The 22,703-nt window shown below is 33.9% G+C and overlaps 1 pseudogene; it reads left to right on the top strand.

Annotated features, from left to right (window-relative positions):
- The window catches only part of LOC141519266 (triosephosphate isomerase pseudogene), a 35,559-nt pseudogene extending 15,348 nt beyond the window's left edge, over positions 1 to 20,211 (top strand).
- The last annotated feature ends 2,492 nt before the right edge of the window (positions 20,212 to 22,703 follow it).

Below are 22,703 nucleotides of genomic sequence, written 5' to 3'. Positions count from 1 at the left end.
GTGCTTTATCCACTGTGCCACCTAGCTGCCCCAATTCAGGGATTTCTTAAAAAGATAGGAGTACTAAAATCTTTTTAAAAAATATTTTAAGCTTTACAAAAATCATTAACAGCTTTACGAACTTGATTCATTCAAGTTATAGTTAAAAGGTCATATATTAATCACAAAAATAGCAACAAAGCATTTTCAAGTTGCTTACTTATGAACTAATTTTTGTAGGGAAGGAGCAAGAAATTTATTCAAATAACAAAATCTCCTGTCTCATAAATTATAGCAAATTTACAATTTTATGACACAAATTTAAATTAAAAAAAGTTAATCAATGCTTAATTTTGACTTGTATGATTCCAAAATATCAAGTATGTCATCTAACTACACCACAGATTGCTCCAATGTAAGTATCCCACCTTGTTTGTTAAAATAATTTAATTAATATGGAACTAGTCAGCCTCTTTCCTTTAGTACCATATTGAACCCCTTATTTTAGGGAAGACTTGAATAGGCTGAAGAGGAGGATTTTCAAGAAAGACATCTCCTAAGTTACTACAAGCATTCCTTTCCCCTAGAACTGCAATCCCAAATGATTTACTCCTTTTGGCTCTGGGATGGTGACCTAGTACTGTATATGACAAATCCAACACTTGAACTCAGGCACAATAAAGCATCCTCTGAAATCTTCTTCTGACCAGGGGTATGATGGGGACATCATAACTGGGTTGAATTCCCAAAGTTGCTGCTGTTCCCAATGTAGTCATCTTTGAAGTCAGTCACCAGGCCCTGCACTGAATGGCCTATATTGTTCTTCAGCACTGCCCATACCTCCCATCCCTGAAAATAGACATTTTTTATTGACTCTTTAAGTTCTCTTCAGTTGGAAAAATGTTTCACCTGGCCTTTTGTTGCTTCTGTCACTCTGGAATTTTATGACATATTATTTTAGAGTTGTTTTAAAAAATTTGAGGGAGCTCTGCTGAATGTCTCTCAAGCCCATCATCTTGACTCCACCTCCTCCACATCAAGCAATTCTTGCTGGGTTGTATATAATTCATTTTTTTATTTTATTTGAGATTTTGCTTTTAGCCATTTTGACTTGTCTTCCGAGTTTTTGTCTTGATCCTTTTTTAACCAATTTGATCATTTTTTATGGTAAAGTTCTTTCTTTTTTGTTTTGCTAATTTTATCACCCAATTTCTTGAATTTAAACTGTATTTTAAAGTTAGGCTCTTTTTGAAGCATGGAGGATGGACACTGTCTCCAATTTTTTTACAGAGCTTTTTTTTTCAGAACTTGTTCTGGAGGATTGGAAGATTTCAGTACTTCCAAGTTGATGAATTTAGGAGAGTTGTGGTCACTGTTTCTCTAGTCTATACTCTGGTCCTTTTCCTAAAAGTGCCATTAATCCCTTGGTAATACAATACATATGGTTCTTCAATGACTCTGTATTTATGGAACTGGAAACAAAACTATTTTTCAGGGTCCCTGATCACATTCAGGGATAAGAAATGATGCTGAAATGACATGATGGTGTACCTAGAGAATCCCCCAAAACATCTAAAAACTACTAGAAATAATTAGCAACTTTTGCAGAGTTGCAGGATATAAAATAAACCCTCATAAATCTTCAAGATTTCTAAATATGACTAGCAAGATACAGCAGAAAGAACTAGAAAGTGAAATCCCCTTCAGAGTAACCACAGACAATATAAAATACCTGGGAGTCTACCTACCAAGGCAGATTCAAAAACTTTATGAAAACAATTACAAAACACTTCTCACACAATTAAAATCAGATTTAAATAACTGGGTAATCAACTGCTCATGGATAATTTGAACTAATATGATAAAAATTACAATTCTACAAAGGCTAAACTACTGTTTTAGTGCCCTACCAATCAAAATTCCAAAAGTTACTTTAATGAGTTAGAAGTTGTAAGTAAATTCATACGGAGAAATAAAAAGTCAGGAATTTCCAGGGCTTCATTGAAAAAAGAGCAAAAAGTGGATAAGCCTTACCAGGTCTAAAATTATATTATAAAGCATCAGTCCTCAAAACTGCCTGGTATTGGCTAAGAAATATAGTGTTGGATCAGTGGAATAGACAAGGTGCAATAGCAGGAACTGATTATAGTAATCTGCTGCTTCATAAACCCAAAGAGTCCAGCTATTGGAATAAAAACTCTGTCTTTGATAAAAACTGTTGGGGAAATTACAAGTTAGTATGGAAGAAACTTGGATTAGACCAGCACCTCACACCCTATACCAAAATAAGATCAAAATGGAAACAGGATTTAGACATAAAAACAATATTATAAGCAAACTAGAAGACCAAGGAGTAGTATGCCTGACAGATCTATGGAAATAGAAGCAGTTCATGACCAAGGAAGAGATGGAGGACATCATTAAAATCAAACTAGATAATTTTGATTACATTAAATTAAAAATCTTTTGCACAGATATAACCACTGTAATCAAGATCAAAAGAGATGTAGCAAACTGGGAAACAATTTTTACAGCTAGTATTTCTGACAAAGGATTAATTTCTAAAATGTACAGAGAACTGAATCAAATTGTCAAGAAAAAAAGCTATTCCCAATTGACAAATTGTCAAAGGATTTGCAAAGGCAATTTACAGATGAGGAAATCAAAATGATCCATAATCATATGAAAAATTGCTCTAAATCAGTACTTATTAGAGAAATGCTAATTAAAGCATCTCTGAGGTACCACCTCACACCTCTCAGACTGGCAAATATAATCAGAAAGCATAATGAACAATGTCGGAAAGGGATGTGGGAAATCTGGGATACTAATACATTGAGGGGTTTTTTTGTTTTTTTTTTTTTAGATTTTTGCAAGGCAATGGGGTTAAGTGGCTTGCCCAAGGCCACACAGCTAGGTGTCTGAGACTGGATTTAAATCCAGGTACTCCTGACTCCAAGGCCGGTGGTTTATCCACTACACCACCTAGCTGCCCCCACACTAATACATTGTTGATGGAGCTGTGAACTCATCTAACCTTTCTGGAGAGCAATTTGGAATTATGCCCAAAGGTCAACAAAAATGCGTATATACATGGATCCAGCAATACCACTACTGTTTCTATACCCTGAAGAGATTATGAAAAAAAGGTTAAAAACATTACTTGTACAAAAATATTCCTAGCTGTCCTGATTGTTTTGGCAAAGAATTGGAAATTGAGTGAATGTCCATCATTTGGGGAATGACTTAATAGACTGTGGTGTATGTATGTAATGGAACATTATTGTTCTATTAGAAACCAGGAGGGATGGGAATTCAGGGAAGCCTGGAATGATTTGCATAAACTGGTTCTGAGCTAGATGAACAGAACCAAAAGAACATCCTAAAAGGAACATGTGGGTGATGATTATCCTCCATGGACTTACTCAGTCCATCAATGCAAGAATCAGGCACAATTTGGGGGTATCTGTGATGCAGAATATCATCTGTATCCAGAGAAAGAATTAGGTTTGCTATCTCTTATACTTTATTTTTCTTCCTTAAGGATATGATTTCTCTCTCATCAGTGGATACCATGGAAACAATGTAAAGACTAACAGACTACCCTCTGTGGGGGGTGGGAGGGAGGGAAGCAAGAATAGGGGGAAAATTGTAAAACTAAGAATAAATAAAAATCTTTCTTTTAAAAAAAATGATGCTGCTCCTAGAGCAACTGAACACTTATAATTGAAAGTTTTATTAAAACTCAGGGTCCTCACTCCCGATTGATAAAAATGCTTTTCTCTGCCCTTGAACCAAAATCTAGAAATGGGTATAGGCAGTTGAGTTTTTAAAGTGTTTGGTCATTCTTTCAGTACTAGCACAGAGTTACCTGCAATCTCTTTATGACCAATTCTCAGAACCCTTTACCATCTCTGGCTGGAGAGCTCCCAAAGCTGCTCCTATTTCTGTCATCATCATTAATCCAACTATTTTTATTTTCATCCAGGTTGGTTTCTGCCAGCATCACTCTGCCACCCTATATCATAGACCTCTCACCCAAGTTGTACTGGACTGGAAAATTGTTTCACTTTGTCTTTTTTGTTGATTCTGCCATTCAAAAGTTTGATTTTAGGGCATAGATGGAAGAGTTCAACTGACTATTCTATCTACTTGGCATTTTGACTTTATCCATTAAAGTCTTCCTTAACTTGATCTAAATCAATGATTTGGAGCAGGGAAGGACTAGGAGCAAAGAGTGAAATATTTTGAGTAATAAGGTTTCTAAATTAACATGGTAACAATAAAAATTGAAAGCAGGAGAAGGAAGTAAATGCATCCAAAAATTAGAATTGCTTGTTTATAATTCACTGATAAGAGGAACTGAACATTCAGAGATGACAGGGTCTGAACCTGATTTGTAATATGAGCATTTCATTAATAGATTTTGGGCAGTCCAAAGGAGAAAAAACATTTTGGCAATAAGATGAATGTGTTTGTGTGTGTGTGTGTGTGTGTGTTTGTGTGTGTGTTTGTGTGTTTGTGTGTGTGTGTGTGTGTGTGTGTGTGTGTGTGTGTTGAGGAGATTGGAAAAATTTTAAATCTACCAATTATCAGAAGTCTGCATAAAAAAAGCTGAGAACTGGCAGCTGTTGCAAGCACTTGTAAGGTGCAATACTAGATTACAATAACACGATTATGGTTTAGGATAGCATTATATCTAAGGGATTTAAAAAGGGAATTTTTGCAACAGTAATAAAAGAAAAGTGTGTTTTGTTAAGCTATCAGTTTTGGTTGCTTCAGATGCAGCTTAAACTTCAGGATTAATATAGAAACTCCTTCTGAAAGATCTGAATACAAGACATTTCCTTGGTTTGGGGATGGCACTGAAAATAGTCTACAGAGTCAGACTGGTATAAAATAGAAATAACACTGGATCTGGAAACAGGAGAGAGACAAGGACTCAAATTTCAGATCTGACAGTTGCTTATTATGTAACCTTAAGCTGTGAATCATAACTTTAGCATGAAGATATTGATGTCTACACTACCACTTCCTAGGATTATTGCAAAGAATATACTTTTTGCCTAAACAGGCCATTGTGTTAGCATCCAAGATCTTTTCCCTTCTAAGGAAGAGCTCTTATTGTCTCAATCCTTAAGGATGAGTTTAGTTGACTGAAGTTAATTGTATTAGCTAATTAACACTAATAAGGGATAATGGTTTAATATTTTAACCTTCACAGACAACACAGTACCAGTTTAAATGAAACTTTCAGAGTTGTAACCCAAGTAATTAAGTGAATTTCACAGTCACTTTTGAAGGCTCCCTCTTATACAAAGTTAATCTATTCCAGTCAAAGATATTTTGGTGTTCTTAAATAACACAAACTTCTAATCAGATTTAAAGAGTGGTTAGCCATTCATGAGTGGTTAGGAAATCTAAAGAGATTTTATCAAATTTTATTTTTTCAAAAGAAGCGAAGAAAAACTTAGTGGTCATAATAGCTTACAAAATGTGTATGAAATCTGATGAAATGGTCTTAAGTCTTTGCTTGTCATACATAATTCTATATACCTACAACTACTTCAAAAGCAATACAGCTGCAGCACCTGAAAAGATTCACAGAAAAGAAAGGATTATCAAGGTTAACTAAGATCTTTTACATTTTTGTTATTTTTTGTTTGTTTTGCGCATGGAGCAATGTAACTCTGGAAGCTAAGGAAAAAAAAAAACAAGGGAAGCAACATAAGATATTTTAGAATTGCTTTAAGTAAACTCAATTTGCTTCTCCTATTTTCTGAACACAGGAATCTGAAACTGAACTTTAATTTAGCATATTTATTGAATTTCTAAGACAACATTAAGCTCCTCTGTCAGTTTTCTAGTGTCACCCTTCCCTCTAACCATTTATTTGACACTCCTATTCCTTCTTTCTTTATATATTACTCTTGCTTCGGTTATCTCTATCTCTATCTAGATTTCATTTTCTCCTTTGACTCAGTAGAAGGTTGGTATCCTTCACATGTTCAGTTTATTATAAATTTACTAGCTGGTAATCCTACATATATTTTCTGTCATTTCCATAGGCTTGCACATGATATGGTACAGGCCAGTGGAATATTTCCATTGGCATTCTCTGAAAGTAAGGAAAAGGATAAATGGGGACATTCTCATGCTGTGAACTGAAATACTTAAACTACAATGTGTGCTTGCCTGAGGTCCTCTCCAAGACATGTTATTTTTACATGTTATTTTTACATCACTAATAGTATGCTAATCATTAAAATTTGGTTTTCAGTTTGTCAAGGTATCACAGACCTGTAAACTCAACTACTAGGGGTGGCTAAGGCAGGTTGATAGCTGGAGTTTGAAAGTCCTGATATATATAGTAGCATATTTATTCAAATGAGTTAACAAATGCAAAAATATTTAATGTGTAAAATGCCTTGTGTGTTATTATTATTATTATTATTATTATTATTATTATTGTAGAAGGATTAAATCTAATCTTGTATCTACAGTAAATTTGGCATCAACATGGTGAGTTCGTGGTACAGAGAGTCATCAGGTTATTTAAAAAAGCAACAAGCTAGTACAGGTCAGAAAAAACTCATCTAATTTGTGCAAAACAATGGTGATTTGAGCCATTAAGTGGTCACTTCTAGAAAAAATAACAGAAAAACTGAGATGAAAAGAACACTTTTGATCATCATTATACAATTCAAAAATGTTCAATGACTTCACATTAAATATAAAATATTGATTTAGTGTATAGTCTCAAAGACAGCTTCAATTGCTCCCTCTTCATCATCTGACCTCTTCCCTATTTCTAATGACATTTCAGGACTTAATGATTTCTTCTTCCACAATATCTCTACCACCTATCTCCTTTTCATCTCTTACATAGCCACTATTGTAGAAGAAAGCCCTCATAATATTTGTGTTTGGTTATTATAATAGATTCATAATTAGTTTTCCTTAATCTAGCTTCTCCCTTCTCCAATCCAACCTCTATCTGACTTCCAAAATAAGCTTGAAAGAGTTTTATTATGTCACAACCCTTCTCAAGAATCTTTGGTAGTTTCCACTTCCTCTTGGGGTCATTTTTGACTCCTCATTCTTTCCCATTGCCCCTCTTCTATATATTCAATCTGTCCCCACGTTCTATTACTTTAATCTTTTTTTATTTTTATTTTTTTTTACTTTTAGGCTTTTGCAAGGCAATGGGGTTAAGTGGCTTGCCCAAGGCCACACAGCTAGATAATTATTAAGTGTCTGAGACCGGATTTGAATTCAGGTACTCCTTACTCCAGGGCTGGTGCTCTATCCACTGTACCACCTAGCCATCCCTATTGATTTAATTTTAACATTTCTATCATTCCCCCATTCTCACTACTTTGACATTTCACCATCTTAGTGCAGGCCCTCATTACCAACTGTCTACTTCAATCCAATAGACTGTTTGTTAAAAGGCTGTTTCATATCTCTCCCTATAAGAGTTGATCCTCAAGAGGAGGCCAGACCATGCAAATATTTCTGTTTATTAACTTCACTTTTTCCCTTCCAGGATCAAATATAAAATTAATCTTGATGTCTATTATAGCCAATCAAAACCTGATTGCTCCTCTACAAGTTTTCCATTTTTCTTACATGTCTTACATATCTTACAATTATATGCTCTGCAATCCAATGATACTAGCCTTCTTGCTATCCCTGACAGAAGATATTCCAACTCCATGAATTTTCACTGATTATTTCCCATATGGAATTCTCTCAGGTTTTCATCTATCTTCCCTATGACTTTCTTCAAGTTCCAACTAAAATCCCATCTTCTATTAAAAGACTTTTCCCAATCTCCATTAATTCTATTGATCTTCCTCCCCCATCCCATTCCAATTTATCCGACACATATTTTGGTTATATATGGTTGTTTTGCATGCTGTTTGAAATATTAGGTTCTAGCTACTTGAAATCAAGTTCATTCTTTTGCCTGTATCCTCAGCACAATGTTTGGCAAATTGATAGCATATTATAAATTTTTAATGATTAACTTAAATAGCCCCTGAAAGAATGCAAGTTCCTTGATAGAATTAATTATTTTAGTAATTAGTTTTGTACCTCCAACACTTAGCACTGTGCTTTGCAATTAAGTTACTTAATGAATATTATTTGAATTTATTCATACATATTTTTCATTATTTCTTCCACATCTCAGTTCATGTGATTCCCTTGTATAGAATATCTTCATTCTACTCTATTTATCTGAATCTTTTTCTTCCTGGGAATCAGATTAAAGGTCACCTTTTCCATTTAGCTTCTAATGACCTCAACCCTCAGGAAATCTGTTCCTCCTCTGAATTCCTACAATATTTAATAATAATAATGTTAATATGTAAAATAAGGCTACATGCCTTCTAAGATACTTTCCAATTCTAAATCCATGATCATATATGAACCTATGATATTTTATAGCACTTGACACTGAGCATATGCTAAGATGTTCACCATCTTCCCCACTGCCATAAATAATAAGCCACTTGAAGGCAAAAATTTTGTCTTATACTTGCATTTATTTTGTGGAACTAATTTACCTAATGATTAAACATTCAATAATTATTTTAATAATGATGTGGAAAAAATAGATTCAGGTATAAGGAGAAGAGCCAGGTTATTAGAGTAATGAACATAGCAACCATAAATGCTTCCTTCTCAGAGTCAGGTCCTGCTTTAGACCTTTTTTGTTTGTTTTTCTTTTGGCAAGGCATTGGAGTTTAGTGACTTGTGTGAGGTCATACAACTAAGGTAATTATTAAGTGTTTGAGGCTGCATTTGAACTCAGGTCCTCCTGACTCCAGGACTGGAGCTCTATCCACTGTACCACCTAGCTTCCCTAGACCACCTTTTACTTTCTGCCTTTCCCTGCCTCTTGCTACATCACAACCATCATGTCAGAATTCAAATATTTAGCAATTAGAATAAAATAAATAAATTTTGAATTTGGTTTGGCCTTCATTTGACAGTTCCCTTATTTTTATGCATGGGACATTATTTGCTATAAGTAAAATGATTTTAAAGATTTCAAAATGATTTTGAAGATTCCAATTTTATTGGGAGCAACTAAATTTTACTTTTTTTTTCAAAATTAAAAAGCACCAATTCTTCCAGCTTCTGTTTTTCAGACCTGTGTAGTTTTTGGACAAGCATAGTAAATACTAGAGATAAAATTATTACTTGTCAAATGTGTCCTCTACTTTGTTTATGATTATATTCCTTTTCCTCTTTATCTCTTTTCCCTTCAAAATTCTTCCAAGTCTACTTGGTAACTAAATTAAATTCAATGAGATTCATTGTCTAAGCAGTTTGCTGATATTTCTGAGGCACAGGGAAATGATAGTTAATATTCAAGAAGGTTTAGAATGACTTTCAAGAAGGCTTAGCCACAGTAATATGTAACTAAGTTGTTGAAAATATACACACATGGGGATAAACTATTAGCATATTCATAAATTAAGTCAATTCTTGTATATACTTGAATTTTCTTGGAATTCATATGTACTTCAATCAATTAAGAAATCACTACCACATTTAATAGCTATTTCATATGTAACTGTTGATTGTTTTTCTACAATTTCACAATAATATTCAATTTTAATGAGTAATTTTTTAATCCCTTAAGTTTTGAGTATTAAGGGTAGATATTTTATATTTAATCATATTTTAAAAAAAATATTTTTTGAAGTAGTTATTGAAATCAATTGCTTATTATATTAAGTTTAACATTAATTATGCAAGAATCCTCTAATGATTAAATGATATTTGCTTATTAATTGCCTGGATAAATTGCTGATGAATTTTTATAAGACTAATGAAATGCTTATGTAATTTAGTTGAAATTCATAAGGATGAATCCACATATTATTATAGTCCACAAACACATTGTAAAAGAAAACCACTACTCATAGAAACACTAAGTAGAAATCTAGATGAATACTAGGAAACTGCAGAAAAAGAGCGAATACTCCTCACTAAACCAAATGTTTAATCTGAATTGTTTGTGTTAGCTTTTTAGAAACTTTTTAATTAAATAAACAATCTATATTGGGGTTGATTATGTCTGTTATTTCTATGCCATAGACGTGCTTCATCAGAATAGATATAGAAAATCCTAAACAGAAAAAAATGTTGCTACTTTAGTCAGATTAAGAGTCCTAAGTGACCCTATTGGGTAAGAAATGTCCAAACCTGGTGCCCAGTAATGCCTCCTCGGACATGCATTTGTGGAACTAGGGCAACTTACAGTATAAATTCATTCTTCAATTGTTAAATTTCTAAAGGCTTGAACTTCATCAATTTAATTTGAGCAGAGAATCACTAGTTTATTTATTACAGCTAACATCAATCAAAAATCACTAAATGAATGGATTGTGCCTAAGCGGATACGTCTATTTTAAACCTAATGCTTTGTTTATTAAAACTTTTTTTCCTTAGGGACTCAGCATATCAAGAAGTATCAAGGGGCATTTCCAAAGAATCATAGCTTTGGAGAAAAATGAATGAACATATGCAAAATGTTTCCTTTGGCAAGCTCCACCAATATAGCTTGATATATTAATAGCCCCTGAGGAGGAAGCTGTCATCAATTGCAAAAACAGGCTATTACTTTGAAAAAGAAGAATATCAAAACAGACATATTTTGTTGCCTATTGATGCTAAGAGAGAGAGAGAGAGAGAGAGAGAGAGAGAGAGAGAGAGAGAGAGAGTTTTTGATAAAGGTGAATCTCCAAGTAATGGCAAAAATTTGAATTTTCTTATGACCAGAGTTTGAATCACAACTTCAGATAAAAAAAATCAGGACAATACCTGATTTCAGTTTGATTGATTAAAGAGTACTTTATTTGGTAAATTAAAAATTTTGATTCAGCTTAAATAAACTCATGTATTTCATAAAAATAAAATTAAAAGGAACAATGTAGGTTTTGGTTCATTACTTTATAGTCTCCACTCATGACTTTCTGGAATTTCTCTCTCATTCCCCTGAAGCCTCCTCATCCTGGAAGTTGACCTTATTTCAAAATTTCTAAAATTGGAAATAATTGGTAGTCACTTTTTCCAAACAGTTTTTGTTGACTGATTTTTTTCCTAGAACATTCATTTTAAAGAAAATACTCAATTCACGTATGTCTTCATTCTTCTACAGATATATTCTAGACTTTAGAATTTCTCTTCCAAGATTCTATTCAGATACTCTGCTTCCACTGTTTTCAGGTTCCTTTTATGTATTATCTACTCCTATTGGAATTTAAGCTTCTTGAGAGCAGGGTCTATTTGTGGCTTGTACCTACTACATAATAAGTGCTTAAATAATCCTTGTACACTCTTTTTATTTAGGTTTTTTTTTGCAAGGCAAATGGGGTTAAGTGGCTTGCCCAAGGCCACACAGCTAGGTAATTATTAAGTGTCTGAGACTGGATTTGAACCCAGGTACTCCTGACTCCAGGGCCGGTGCTTTATCCACTGTGCCACCTAGCCGCTCCCCTTGTACACTCTTAACTTGAATTCTCTCACCAGAAAATTTGCAACTTGTCTATAATTTATCTTCTCAGATTTGTCTGAGTCTTGGAGAGTTACCTGAATTTTCCTCCATCATTTAATAAATTTGAATCCAGATCTTCCTGACTCTTGTCCAGTCCTTTTACCATGTTCTTTCACCTCATAGTATAGAAACAAACATTATTATTAAAGAAGGTGATTCTTTACATGCCATTTATTCAACCTCTTTCATTATAAAAATGACGAAATTGAAACCCAGTGAAATGAAGTCACTTGCTCAAAGACATACATATAATCAGGGTTTTGAATTTCCAATAGCACCTTGTTCTTTTCTCTGCACCAAGCTATTTGATTTCTCATTTCTTTTATCTATAGCACAGAAATAAAATGTTGTTTACATCATGAGGAGGTTATAAGAAGAAAATCAGGTATATTGCAAGCATCTTATAAGAAAGGTTTTCCAAATGTCAGAGGCATTAGGAAATGATGTAATTTTGAACATTATAAAGTCAAATTTTAATATGGTATTCTATAAACACTACAACTCAGAAAAAAAGGGAAATGACAGGAAAAATATTTTGTCCATATTTATGAGAATTGACAAATTTCTATAACAGCCAAATTATAGATTCAAAAAACTTATTTTATTCAGCTGATAGATTATAATGACTTCTTTAGGGCTTTTATAGACTATTATGAAAATATATAGTCACTGACATGTAGTATGGTATTCCATATTACCTAAAGATTCCATTGGAATCATTATGGAATGTTGTATAAATATAAAATTATAGGCATTTTTAAGATGATTATTATTTACTTTTTGGTCTGAAATGACTCCCATAAACAGGAAATAAGAAAATGTATTCTAAATGCCCATTGTAGAGCAGATTTATTTTTTAAAATGTCATTTTATGTATACATGTGTACATATATGTGTTTGTATACATAGGCAGCATATGTGAATAAACATTCATAAATGTGTATTTCTAGGAATATATGTTTGTATATATGCGTTGATATATAGATGCATAAAACATATATTTGACTTGCTTTTTAGGTGTTTAGAAACAGAGATTAAGAGACAGAGAGGAATGATGATACTATATTAGTGTGAGATAAATCATTTTTACTGTTTTAAATGATTTTAATTTGCTTTATCATAAATATGTAAATGCTTTGCAAAATATTACACTTTAAGGAAAATCTGTCACAATAGTTTTGTTAGGAAGGTGCAAGGATTTCTACCTCAGAAAACTGAGGCAAATTTCTAACTGACATGTTTATATTCATATTAGTAAGCATCTAAAACTCATGAGGTAAACGAATCTCCATTTGAAGCAGGTCATAAAATATTTTAAGGTTCTAATCAGAAAAATAAATAAAGTGCTAATCAGAAAATATAATAAAAGAGAATAGAATTTCAATGAGTGTTCTAGATAAAATATAACTTTGGTTTGAGAGCTTATGGAGTCCTTTTCAGGGCAGCTCAAGTACCTTTGGCACACATATGACACTCAACTCTAACCTGTGGCTATGAGAAAATGTTGCAAACACAGCAGCCAGACCCCAATAAATTATCTTGGCCAACAGATTAAACTAAGTTAAACGAAAATGACAGGCCAAAAACTCATTGTTAATTAAGGAGGTTTCTACTCAAAGTACATGAAGACTTCTTATTACAAGAGGTGGATAAGAACAAATTATTCCAACAACTATGACAGTGGCTGAAGCAAGTGCTATGGAGAACTTAGAGTTTGATCAGATATTGAAGGTAACAATGTCATCTACTTCATCCATTGCCCATTGTCCTGATTTTTGCCTTGTTACTAAATTGTAATGACTCAGGAAGAGAGATTGAGACTGATGACTTTGTTCAACTCTACCTTACTCTGAATCACCTGTGAGTCAAGACATCACCTCATGATATCATTGGTTCTCTTTAAAAATGAAGGACAATCAGCAAAAGGACAGATTATCTCATATTATATGCCATATGTTTCAATGTAAAGCTAACTTTATGTAATCTTTGTTTTTAATTTGATAAACTCAGACATGTTGCTCTTCTGCTCAAAAATTTCTAGTTTCTATCACTAAGTTAAAATTTGTTTATTTAGAATTTAAGAACCTCTACAGTCTGTTGCCATTATTCCTTTCAAGTTACATCATATAATTTTACTTTCTTCATCATCATTACCCTAATTAATTTGTCTATTCTGTACCCCCAGAAATTCCTTGTGTTCTCCAGTCTCCATTTCTTTTCTGAGTCTATTCTCAGTGCCTAGAATATTCTCTCTCTCTCTCTCTCTCTCTCTCTCTCTCTCTCTCTCTCTCTCTCTCTCTCTTTCTCTCTCTCCTGAATTATTTTTATCCATCTTTTAAAGCTTAAAGGAAATACAACTTCCATCAGGAACTCTTCCCTAGTTCCTTTGAATATCCCATAGCAATTTGATCATTGCCTTCACATTCACTTCCTATGCAATAATATTTGCATATATTTATCCCTCTTACCCACTAGACTATACACATATGAGGGCAAAGTAATTTTCTTATCTAAATTTTCTATCTCCCCTAATACTTATGTAGAACAATTTTTTTACATAATAGGTGATTATTTAATATTTGATGAATGAATGGATGAAAGAGTTGACTTTTGTATAAAGACTTCGGTAAAAGATTACTGAGTCATTTTTCCCTGCATGCTTATCCAAATGGCATCACTATCCAGATTGGAGAGGCATTCATATGTCAATACAGTAATAGATAAATTTAGATATAATTAAATATTGTCTCCTTAATTTGACTCTTAGCTATATAAAACTAATATCTCTAATATTTATCAGTCATTACTTTTCTGAATATATTCCTAGATTTGAGATTAAGAACATTGTAGAATAATAGAAAAAGTGTTCTGGATTTTAAGTCAGAAAAGTTGAATTCAACTCCAGGCTTCCTCTTGTCTACTTATATGACATTCAGCAGATTATTTTAGTTCCCTGACCTGGGTTTCTGCATTTTTAAAAAAGAGGGTGATAGAATAGATAATCTGAAAGGTGTCTTCTGACTCTGTAAAATGAGTTTCCTTGAATGAGTGGAAAATAAGGATATAATTGTGTAGACCAAAATTGGTCTGATGAAACAGGTGCGGATATATCTATTTTATGTAAATGAATACACAGCAATTTCTCAAATTGCCCTAACTCCATCTCTTGGTTTTAAATTCTTCTCATTTTTCAAAATCCAGTCTAATGACTTCTTCCTTGAAGAAGTCTATTTGGATTTCCATCAACCAGAAACAAATCCTTTTACTGGATTTCTTTTTTTTTTTTTAATGTTTTTATAAAATTAACTTATTTGATTTCAGTTTCACAATTTTCCTCTCTCTCTTCCCTCACCCTAATCCCCACAGAAGGAAATTGGTTATTCTTTATGTTTTTTCCATGGTATGCATTGATCTAAGTTGAATGTGATGAGAGAGAAATCATAGCCTTAAGGAAAAAAAATAAAGTATAAGAGATAGCAAAATTGCATAAGAGGGTAATGGTTCTCTTTTTTTAATTGAAGGTAATAGTCTCTAGTCTTTATTCAAACTCCACAGTTCTTTCCCTGAACACAGATGGTATGATCCATCACATATATCACAAAATTGTGCCTGATTGTTGCACTGATGGAATAAGCAAGTCCATTAAGAGTGATCATCACCCCCATGTTGCTGTTAGGATGTACAAAGTTTTCTGATTGTGCTCATCTCACTCAGTACCACTTCATGCAAATTCTTCCAGGCTTCCCTGAATTCCCATCCCTCCTGGTTTCTAATAGAACAACAGTGTTCCATCACATACATATAGAACAGTTGGTAAGTCATTCACTAGTTGATGGACATTCACTGAGCTTCCAATTCTTTGCCTCCACAAACAAGGCTGCTATGAGTATTTTTGTACAAGTGATGCTTTTACCCCTTTTTCATAATCTCTTCAGGGTATAGACCCAGTAGTGGTTGCTGGATCAAAGGGTATACAATTTTTTGTTGCCCTTTGGGTATAATTCCAAATTGCTCTCCAGAAAGATTAGATGAGCTCACAGTATCCCAGATATCCCACATCCCTTCCAACATTAAACATTGTGGTTTCTGGTCATATAGGCCAGTTTGAGAGGTATAAGGTGGTACCTCAGAGATGCTTTAATTTGCATTTCTCTAATAAGTAGTGATTTAGAGCAATTTTCCATATGACTATGGATCTCTCTGATTTCCTCCTCTGTAAATTGCCTTTGCATATCCTTTGACCATTTGTCAGTTGGGGAATGGCTTGTTTTTTAAAACATTTCACTCAGTTCTCCATATATTTTAGAAATGAAGAAGTGGCTAGGTTGCACAGTGGAGAGAGCACCAATCCTGGAGTCTGGAGTACCTGAATTTAAATCCAGCTTCAGACATTTAATAATTACCTAGCTGTGTGGCCTTGGGCAAGCCACTTAATCCTGTTTGCCTAGCAAAAATCTAAAAAAAAAAAAAAAAGGAATGAGTCCTTTGTCACAAGTACTAATTGTAAAAATTGCATCCTAATCTACAATATTTTTTTTTATCTTGGTTACAAGGGTTTTGTGCAAAGCTTTTTAATTTCATGTAATCAAAATTATGTAGCTGATTTTTAATGATGTTCTCCATCTCTTCTTTGGTCATAAACTGCTTCCCTTTCCATACATCTGATAGGTAAACTATTCCTTGATCTCTTGGTATATTTATAATATTGTTTTTATGTCCAAATCCTGTATCCATTTTCATCTTATCTTGGTATAGAGTGTGAGTTGTTGGTCTGATCCAAGTTCCTGCCACACTAACTTCCAATTTTCCCAACAGTTTTTAATGAAGAGAGAGCTTTTATTGCAATAGCTGGATTCTTTGGGTTTATAAAAAACCAGATTATTATAATCATTTCCTATTATTGTACAAAGTCTATTCAACTGATGCACCACTCTATTTCTTAGCCAATACCAGACAGTTTTGATGAATGATGCTTTATAATATAATTTTAGATCTGGTAAGGCTAAGCCACCTTCTTTTCCACTTCATGACTGCATTCCATGGTCCCTTGCTTTTTGGAATATCTCATTCCAAGCCCTTTGATCCCTTAAGATTGATGCAGCAAGGTCCTGTGTAATCTGTACTATGTCTTCTTGGTATTTAATTGTTTCTTTATGGATGCTTGTAGATTTTTTTTCTTTTATCTGATAGTTCTGGAATTTGACCCAATATTCCTTGGTGTTTTCATTTGGAGATCTCTTTTTAGAGGTGGTGGATGTATTCTTTCTTTAACTATTTTGCCCTCTGGCTCCATGATTTCAGGGCAATTTTCCATCACTGAATCCTGTAATCTTAAATCCAGATGTTTTTTCCTCTTCAATGTTTTCAGGAAGCCCAATGATTCTTAGGTTCTCTCTCCTCATTCCATTCTTGATGTCAGTGGTTTAGCCAATGAGGAATTTTACATTTTCTTTAATTTTTCAATTTTTTTTGGTTTGTTTAACAGATTCTTATTGTCTCAAGAAGTCATTAATTTCCACAGACTCCATTTTTTTTAGAGCAGAGTTTTCTTCATTTACCCTTTGCAACTCCTTTTCCAATTGGTCAATTCTATTTTTGAAGGAGCTTTCCATTTGGCCAGCTGCGTTTTTAAGAGAATTATCTTCTTTTGGCATTTGTCCAATTGTATTTTCCAAGGATTTCTTTTCTCATTGCAAGGCGTTAATTTTCTCTCCCAAATTTTCAAAGTGATTTTTAAATTCCTTTCTGATTTTTTCAAGTACATTTTTCTGGGCTGGAGACCAAATCACATTCTCCTTTCATGTCCTAGATCTCTCTGAGTTAGGGTCTTTTCCTTCAAGGAATTTTTCTATGGGCCCTCTTTCTATGACCTTTCTTCATTTTCCTGAGGTTTTGTGTTGGGGGAGCAGGGGGTTCATAGAAGTTTCATTCTGAGATCCCTAGAGGTCTTAATTATTGAGTTTACTAACTCCAAGTGAACTGGACAGTAGAGGGCACTAGAGGCTTGCTCAATTGCCTTAGTATCTCCAAGTGGGCCAGCCAGTAAGAGGTGTTGATTACTTTCTCTGGAATGTCTGTCACCTTGATTTGAGATCCTTTCCCTTGGCCTATAGGGGGTGGGTGGTGTTGACCTCCTGAATACTTTTATCCTTGAACAATGTGTGCTGTGCCCTGGGGCAAGGTAATTATTCTCCCTATTCAGCTGAGGGAGTTCTGCTGCCCATGTCTGAACCTGGTTCTTGGTGGTGGTAGTGGGGAACTGTCACTGCATTTGTTCTGGGAAGAGGACTCTGTTGAAGTGAAAGTTTGGAGTCTGAGGTCCTCCTGAACAGAGGAGCTCAGCAGATCCATGTCTGTAACTCTCAGTTTTGTAACTGGCCCTCCAGCCCTGCCAGAGTGCCCAAGACTTTCAGTCCCACAGGCAATGCTTCTGTGTCCCAGTTGCCTCCTAGACCACAGCTCACTCACACAGTCAATGCCTCAGTGACTGATCCCAAGCTAGTCCAGCTCTCACTTCTCCTGGCAGGCTCTCTCCTTTCTGATCTCTGCCCCTGGCTCACCCACGATCCCTGAAGAGAGGGGAATGTTCTCCTAACTTCTTTTTCTGGGTTTTGTGGATCGAATTTCTGTTAAGATGCTTGTTTCATATTATATATGAGGGAAGATCAGGAGATCTTAGCACAGTGACTGTCTTCTCTCTGCTGTCTTGGCTGGATGTCCCTGGATGTTTTATAATATCTTTTTAATTGTGGGTTATAAATCTCCTATATCGTTATTATATTTTAATTTTCTTTATCATTATATTTTTACCTAACTGTTTTATTTCACAAACTAGATTGTAAACAGTAAGTTTAGTTCAGTTCTTATTCATCATTGTTCTACTTAGCGCCTAAACATTGTGTTTTATTGAAGACAAACTTCCTTGAACTTTTCCTTTAACCTCTTTTTATCAGACTCCATCTCTCAAAACTAACTTTCCCAGAGGACATCATAAACTAATGAAGTCTTAGGCTACATTAACAGAATCATCATAGAATCATATAAATTTAGAATTGAAATATAACTGAGAGGTATTCTAATCCAATCTCTATCTAAATTCATGTATTCACTGAAAAAAAAATTAAGATTTTGGAGGAAGCTCTAATGCCAATACTCTCTTAGTTCAGGTTTGATATTAGGATAACATGAAGTACTCATGTCATGAGCAATTAATAAAAAGGAGTTTACATTGCCCTGAGAGAAAGGATTTCCAGCAAATTATATATGTATATATATATATATATATATATATATATATACACATGTGTATAAAGGGATCCCCCTTTTCAGCACACATCTATATATGTACGTGTATATGCATCTGAATATCAATCCAGGATATAGTAAGGGACTTAATGAAGCTTTAGAAAACTACAAAATTAAAGGGAAGGGTCAAATTACATGTGAGCGGAACTTTTTAGGTGCCTAGGAAGCTGTGTCTATTAACCCATGTTGGCAAGCCCTTTAAATATGCATAACATGAATGTTCATGTATAATTATATGAAAACACTTGTGGTCTTGGGGAGGAAAAGGTAAGGTTTGGAGGGAGAAAAATGTGAAACTCAAAATCTTATAAAAAATGTTGAAAATTATCTTTACATGTAATTGGTAAAAATAAAATTTAAAAAATAGAAAAAAGTCATGCTCTCTAACCTAAGTGAATATTATACTGGTAATAGAAAAATGACAAAGTTTGTGTGTTTTCAAAGAGATTTTATTGAATAATGTACCATATACTACTGCCTGTTAAACATATTACAGAGTTTAAAAAACAAGCTATCATGTTAATTTTATGTAACAGAAATCATTATGAACCGAATGTATCAATATTGATGTCAAATAGGAATATTATGTATAATATTATGTGTATATTACATCAATAAATCTTTCAAATCCAGATAAAAAAGTTTTATTTCTGAATATGACTAGTAAAATGTCCTTTGTATGTTTTCTACTGCCGACCTTCCATCTCCTCTGGAATCACTACCCTCTATGACTGAACCAAATTAGGATGGAGGTATTTTGTGAGGAGCTATTGGAAGGTGAATGGGGACAAGAAATTTCTGGGGTAACTCATCTCTACAAGCAACAGGGCCAGTGTGACCACCAACAATGAACATGATGTGTGCAGCTCCTTCTATTTTTCTTGATTTTGTTCATCAGAAATTAGATGAAAAATTAGGTATAGCTGCTCAGAACCGCTACAAAGTACCCAACAGTGCATTTATTGGGGAGATCAATCTTGCCATGATTAAGAAATGTGAGACCAACTGGGTAATCCTGTGATACTCTGAAGGGAGACATGTGTTCGGGGAGTCAGATGAATTTACTGGGCAGAAAGTTGTTGTCAGAAGACCAACAAATGTTTTCCTGTATTGGTGAGAATTTGGCTGAGAGTAAACTGGGAATCACCGAAAAGGTTGTTTTTGACAATGTGAAGGATTGGAATAAAGTTGTTCTCACCTATGAACCAATCTGCGCTATTGACAGAAGCAAGACAGCTATCCGTCAGTTCTAGGATGTACCTAAGAAGCTTTAGAACTGACTTAAGAACCATGTCTCAGAAGGTACATCACAATGTAACAGGATCATTTATGGAGGATCTGTGTCAGGTTGAGCTATATCGATCTGGTATGTAAAGCTGATGCATATGGCTTCCTGGATGGTGGAACTTCTCTTAAACTCCTGGACATCATCCAAGACAACTGATCTCTTCATGTGGTCCCCTTGACTCCCTAATATACATAACTAGCACCAGGTTACACTAGTCTGGTTTATCTCACCCCCCCTCACATGTGATTGTGAGCTTGATTCCCTAACCCCCTATGTTCTAATTCAACCTATACCTTTGTCCACCATGTAGATTGTGTGCACCACTTCTCAGATCCCCAGCTCTTCCTCTAATGGACTAGGTCTTTCTCCATCTATGATAAATTTGATGGAAGTAAAATTTAAAAAAAAAAGTCTTTCATTCCATTTTTAAGCATTTCTATATTGCAATATTTGCTAAAATTTAACTAAAATGAAGATTGTAAAAGAACCTTCAAAGCCTAGAAAAGAAGGTATAGCCCAGTTGTGAAAAGTTTTAAATATTACATGGAGGAATTCAGAGAGCAAAAGGGAACTACTAGATCTTCTTAAGATGGAGAATGATAAGGTCAGTCTTTTGTTTCAGAAATAAAAATTTGGCAAGACAGATGGCCTGGAGGTTGGATATATAATAAAAAAAGATTATAAGTTTATCATTATAGTCCAGTCAAAGGACAAAGAAGCATGTTTCCTTCTTTGCCTTCACTATAAACCCGAATCAACCCCAATAGGATAGTTTCCATTATCTAACATCCTCTATTTCTTTAACCTTCTAAGGCTGAATGGATATCTGACTGAATTCATTCATTCAGGTTTGACAATGACAAGGACACTTCCTTAAGTTGTTATCAGTACAATTGCTTTGAGTTTAGAAAAAATTGAACTAGAATTAGATCTCTTGCTATTATTAAACATTATTAATTTTATAAGAAACTATTGTGCTAGTACCCTTTTCTCAAAGTCATCTTCCATTTACTCTGTACTTAATACATGCTTATCATTTGATTAAGCTTTAAAATGAACTAGTTAGGAGTTCTGGCTTAGTCATCTACAAATTTGTTGGATAATTGTACAAAAATCATCATGAGCCCAAGGATGTGTGATCATGCATTTCAGTAAAATTGAGAATAATAGTCAGTCTTCTTTCTAAGGACCTAGACAGTCTACTAATAAGACTTGGAGCTGCAGAAGTAGCTCCAGAGGAGAGTTACATTTGAAATTTTCTCATTTATCATGTTGACTAGCAAAATCCTTAGTTTTCTTTAAAGTTCAATTCAAGAACAAAGTTCTTCTTTAGACTTGTATCATTGTTGTTCAGTCATTTTAGACTGTTTCTGATTCCATAGAGTCTTTCTTGGCAAAGATATAGGAATGATTTGTCATTTCCTTCTCCAGTTATTTGACATATGAGAAAACTGAAGCAAACAGAATTAAGTGACTTGCCCAGGGTCATACAATTACTAAGTTTTTAAGACTGGATTTGAAGTCAGATTTTCCTAACTCACAACTTAGATCTCTATTCATTGCTGTTTTCCTCGATCTGTTCCAATCCTATAAATTGCTGGTGTTCTACTACCTACAAATAACTTTGAATTGATTATTTGCATTTATACAACAATATTATTGAATCTTAAATAATAAGGGATACAAAAGAAAGACAAGAAACCTATCCTCAATCAATTTATAAAATACATGAAGATAATATATACGATCTTTAAAAAAGCATTAAATAACATTCTAAGATGTATGAGAAAGTTCCAAAAACAGTGTTACAAACTAGTATATGACTGAATCATCACTGTGACTAGAAAGTATAAGGGGAATAGTTATGGAGGAAGTGAGATTTAAACTAGATTACAGAGATTAGCAGGATCTATCTCATCAAGGATAAATGGAAAGAGTAATCCAAATGGAAGGAAGCATGAAATGGAGCCATATAGGATTCAAACACATATGGAACTGTGTTTTTTGTTATCAGAACTGGAGCCCTGAAAGGATTATATGTTAAAAATCTGAAATTATTTTCCAGAATAGACAGGTCAAAATTTACTCCAATAAGAAGTGATTTAATATAAATTATATATTCAAGGAAATAGAAAAAAACACAGATATTATCTTAATTTCCTTTCATCCAACAAATCCCATCTATTATTTGAATATAAATATGACCACCTACATTTTAAGCATCTTTGGGCATAGTTTCTGTTGCTTATATTTTGAAAGGCATGTAAGTGTTAGGGGATAATTTTGTAGGGCTGAAATTAAGTCAAAAAATCTCAGAGTTGCTCTAGTCTAGCCCAAACCTAAACTTACATCTTCTCTGTATAGCACCTGAGAAGAGTACTAGAAGAATAAGTTAGCACCTCATGAGAAAATCCATTCTGCTTTGGTGAAGCTTTCCCCAAGAGAAAGTTTTATTTAAAAAAAAAAAGGACAACTTTGATAACTTCAATGATTGGTTCTATGTCAGAAAGTGGAATGATGCATGATTTAAAAGTATTGCCAAGCTTTTGGTCTTGT

This window comes from Macrotis lagotis, chromosome 3 (genome assembly GCF_037893015.1).
Source record: "Macrotis lagotis isolate mMagLag1 chromosome 3, bilby.v1.9.chrom.fasta, whole genome shotgun sequence".
Taxonomy (NCBI): Eukaryota; Metazoa; Chordata; class Mammalia; order Peramelemorphia; family Peramelidae; genus Macrotis; species Macrotis lagotis.
This window is presented reverse-complemented; position numbering and strand designations above follow the sequence as displayed.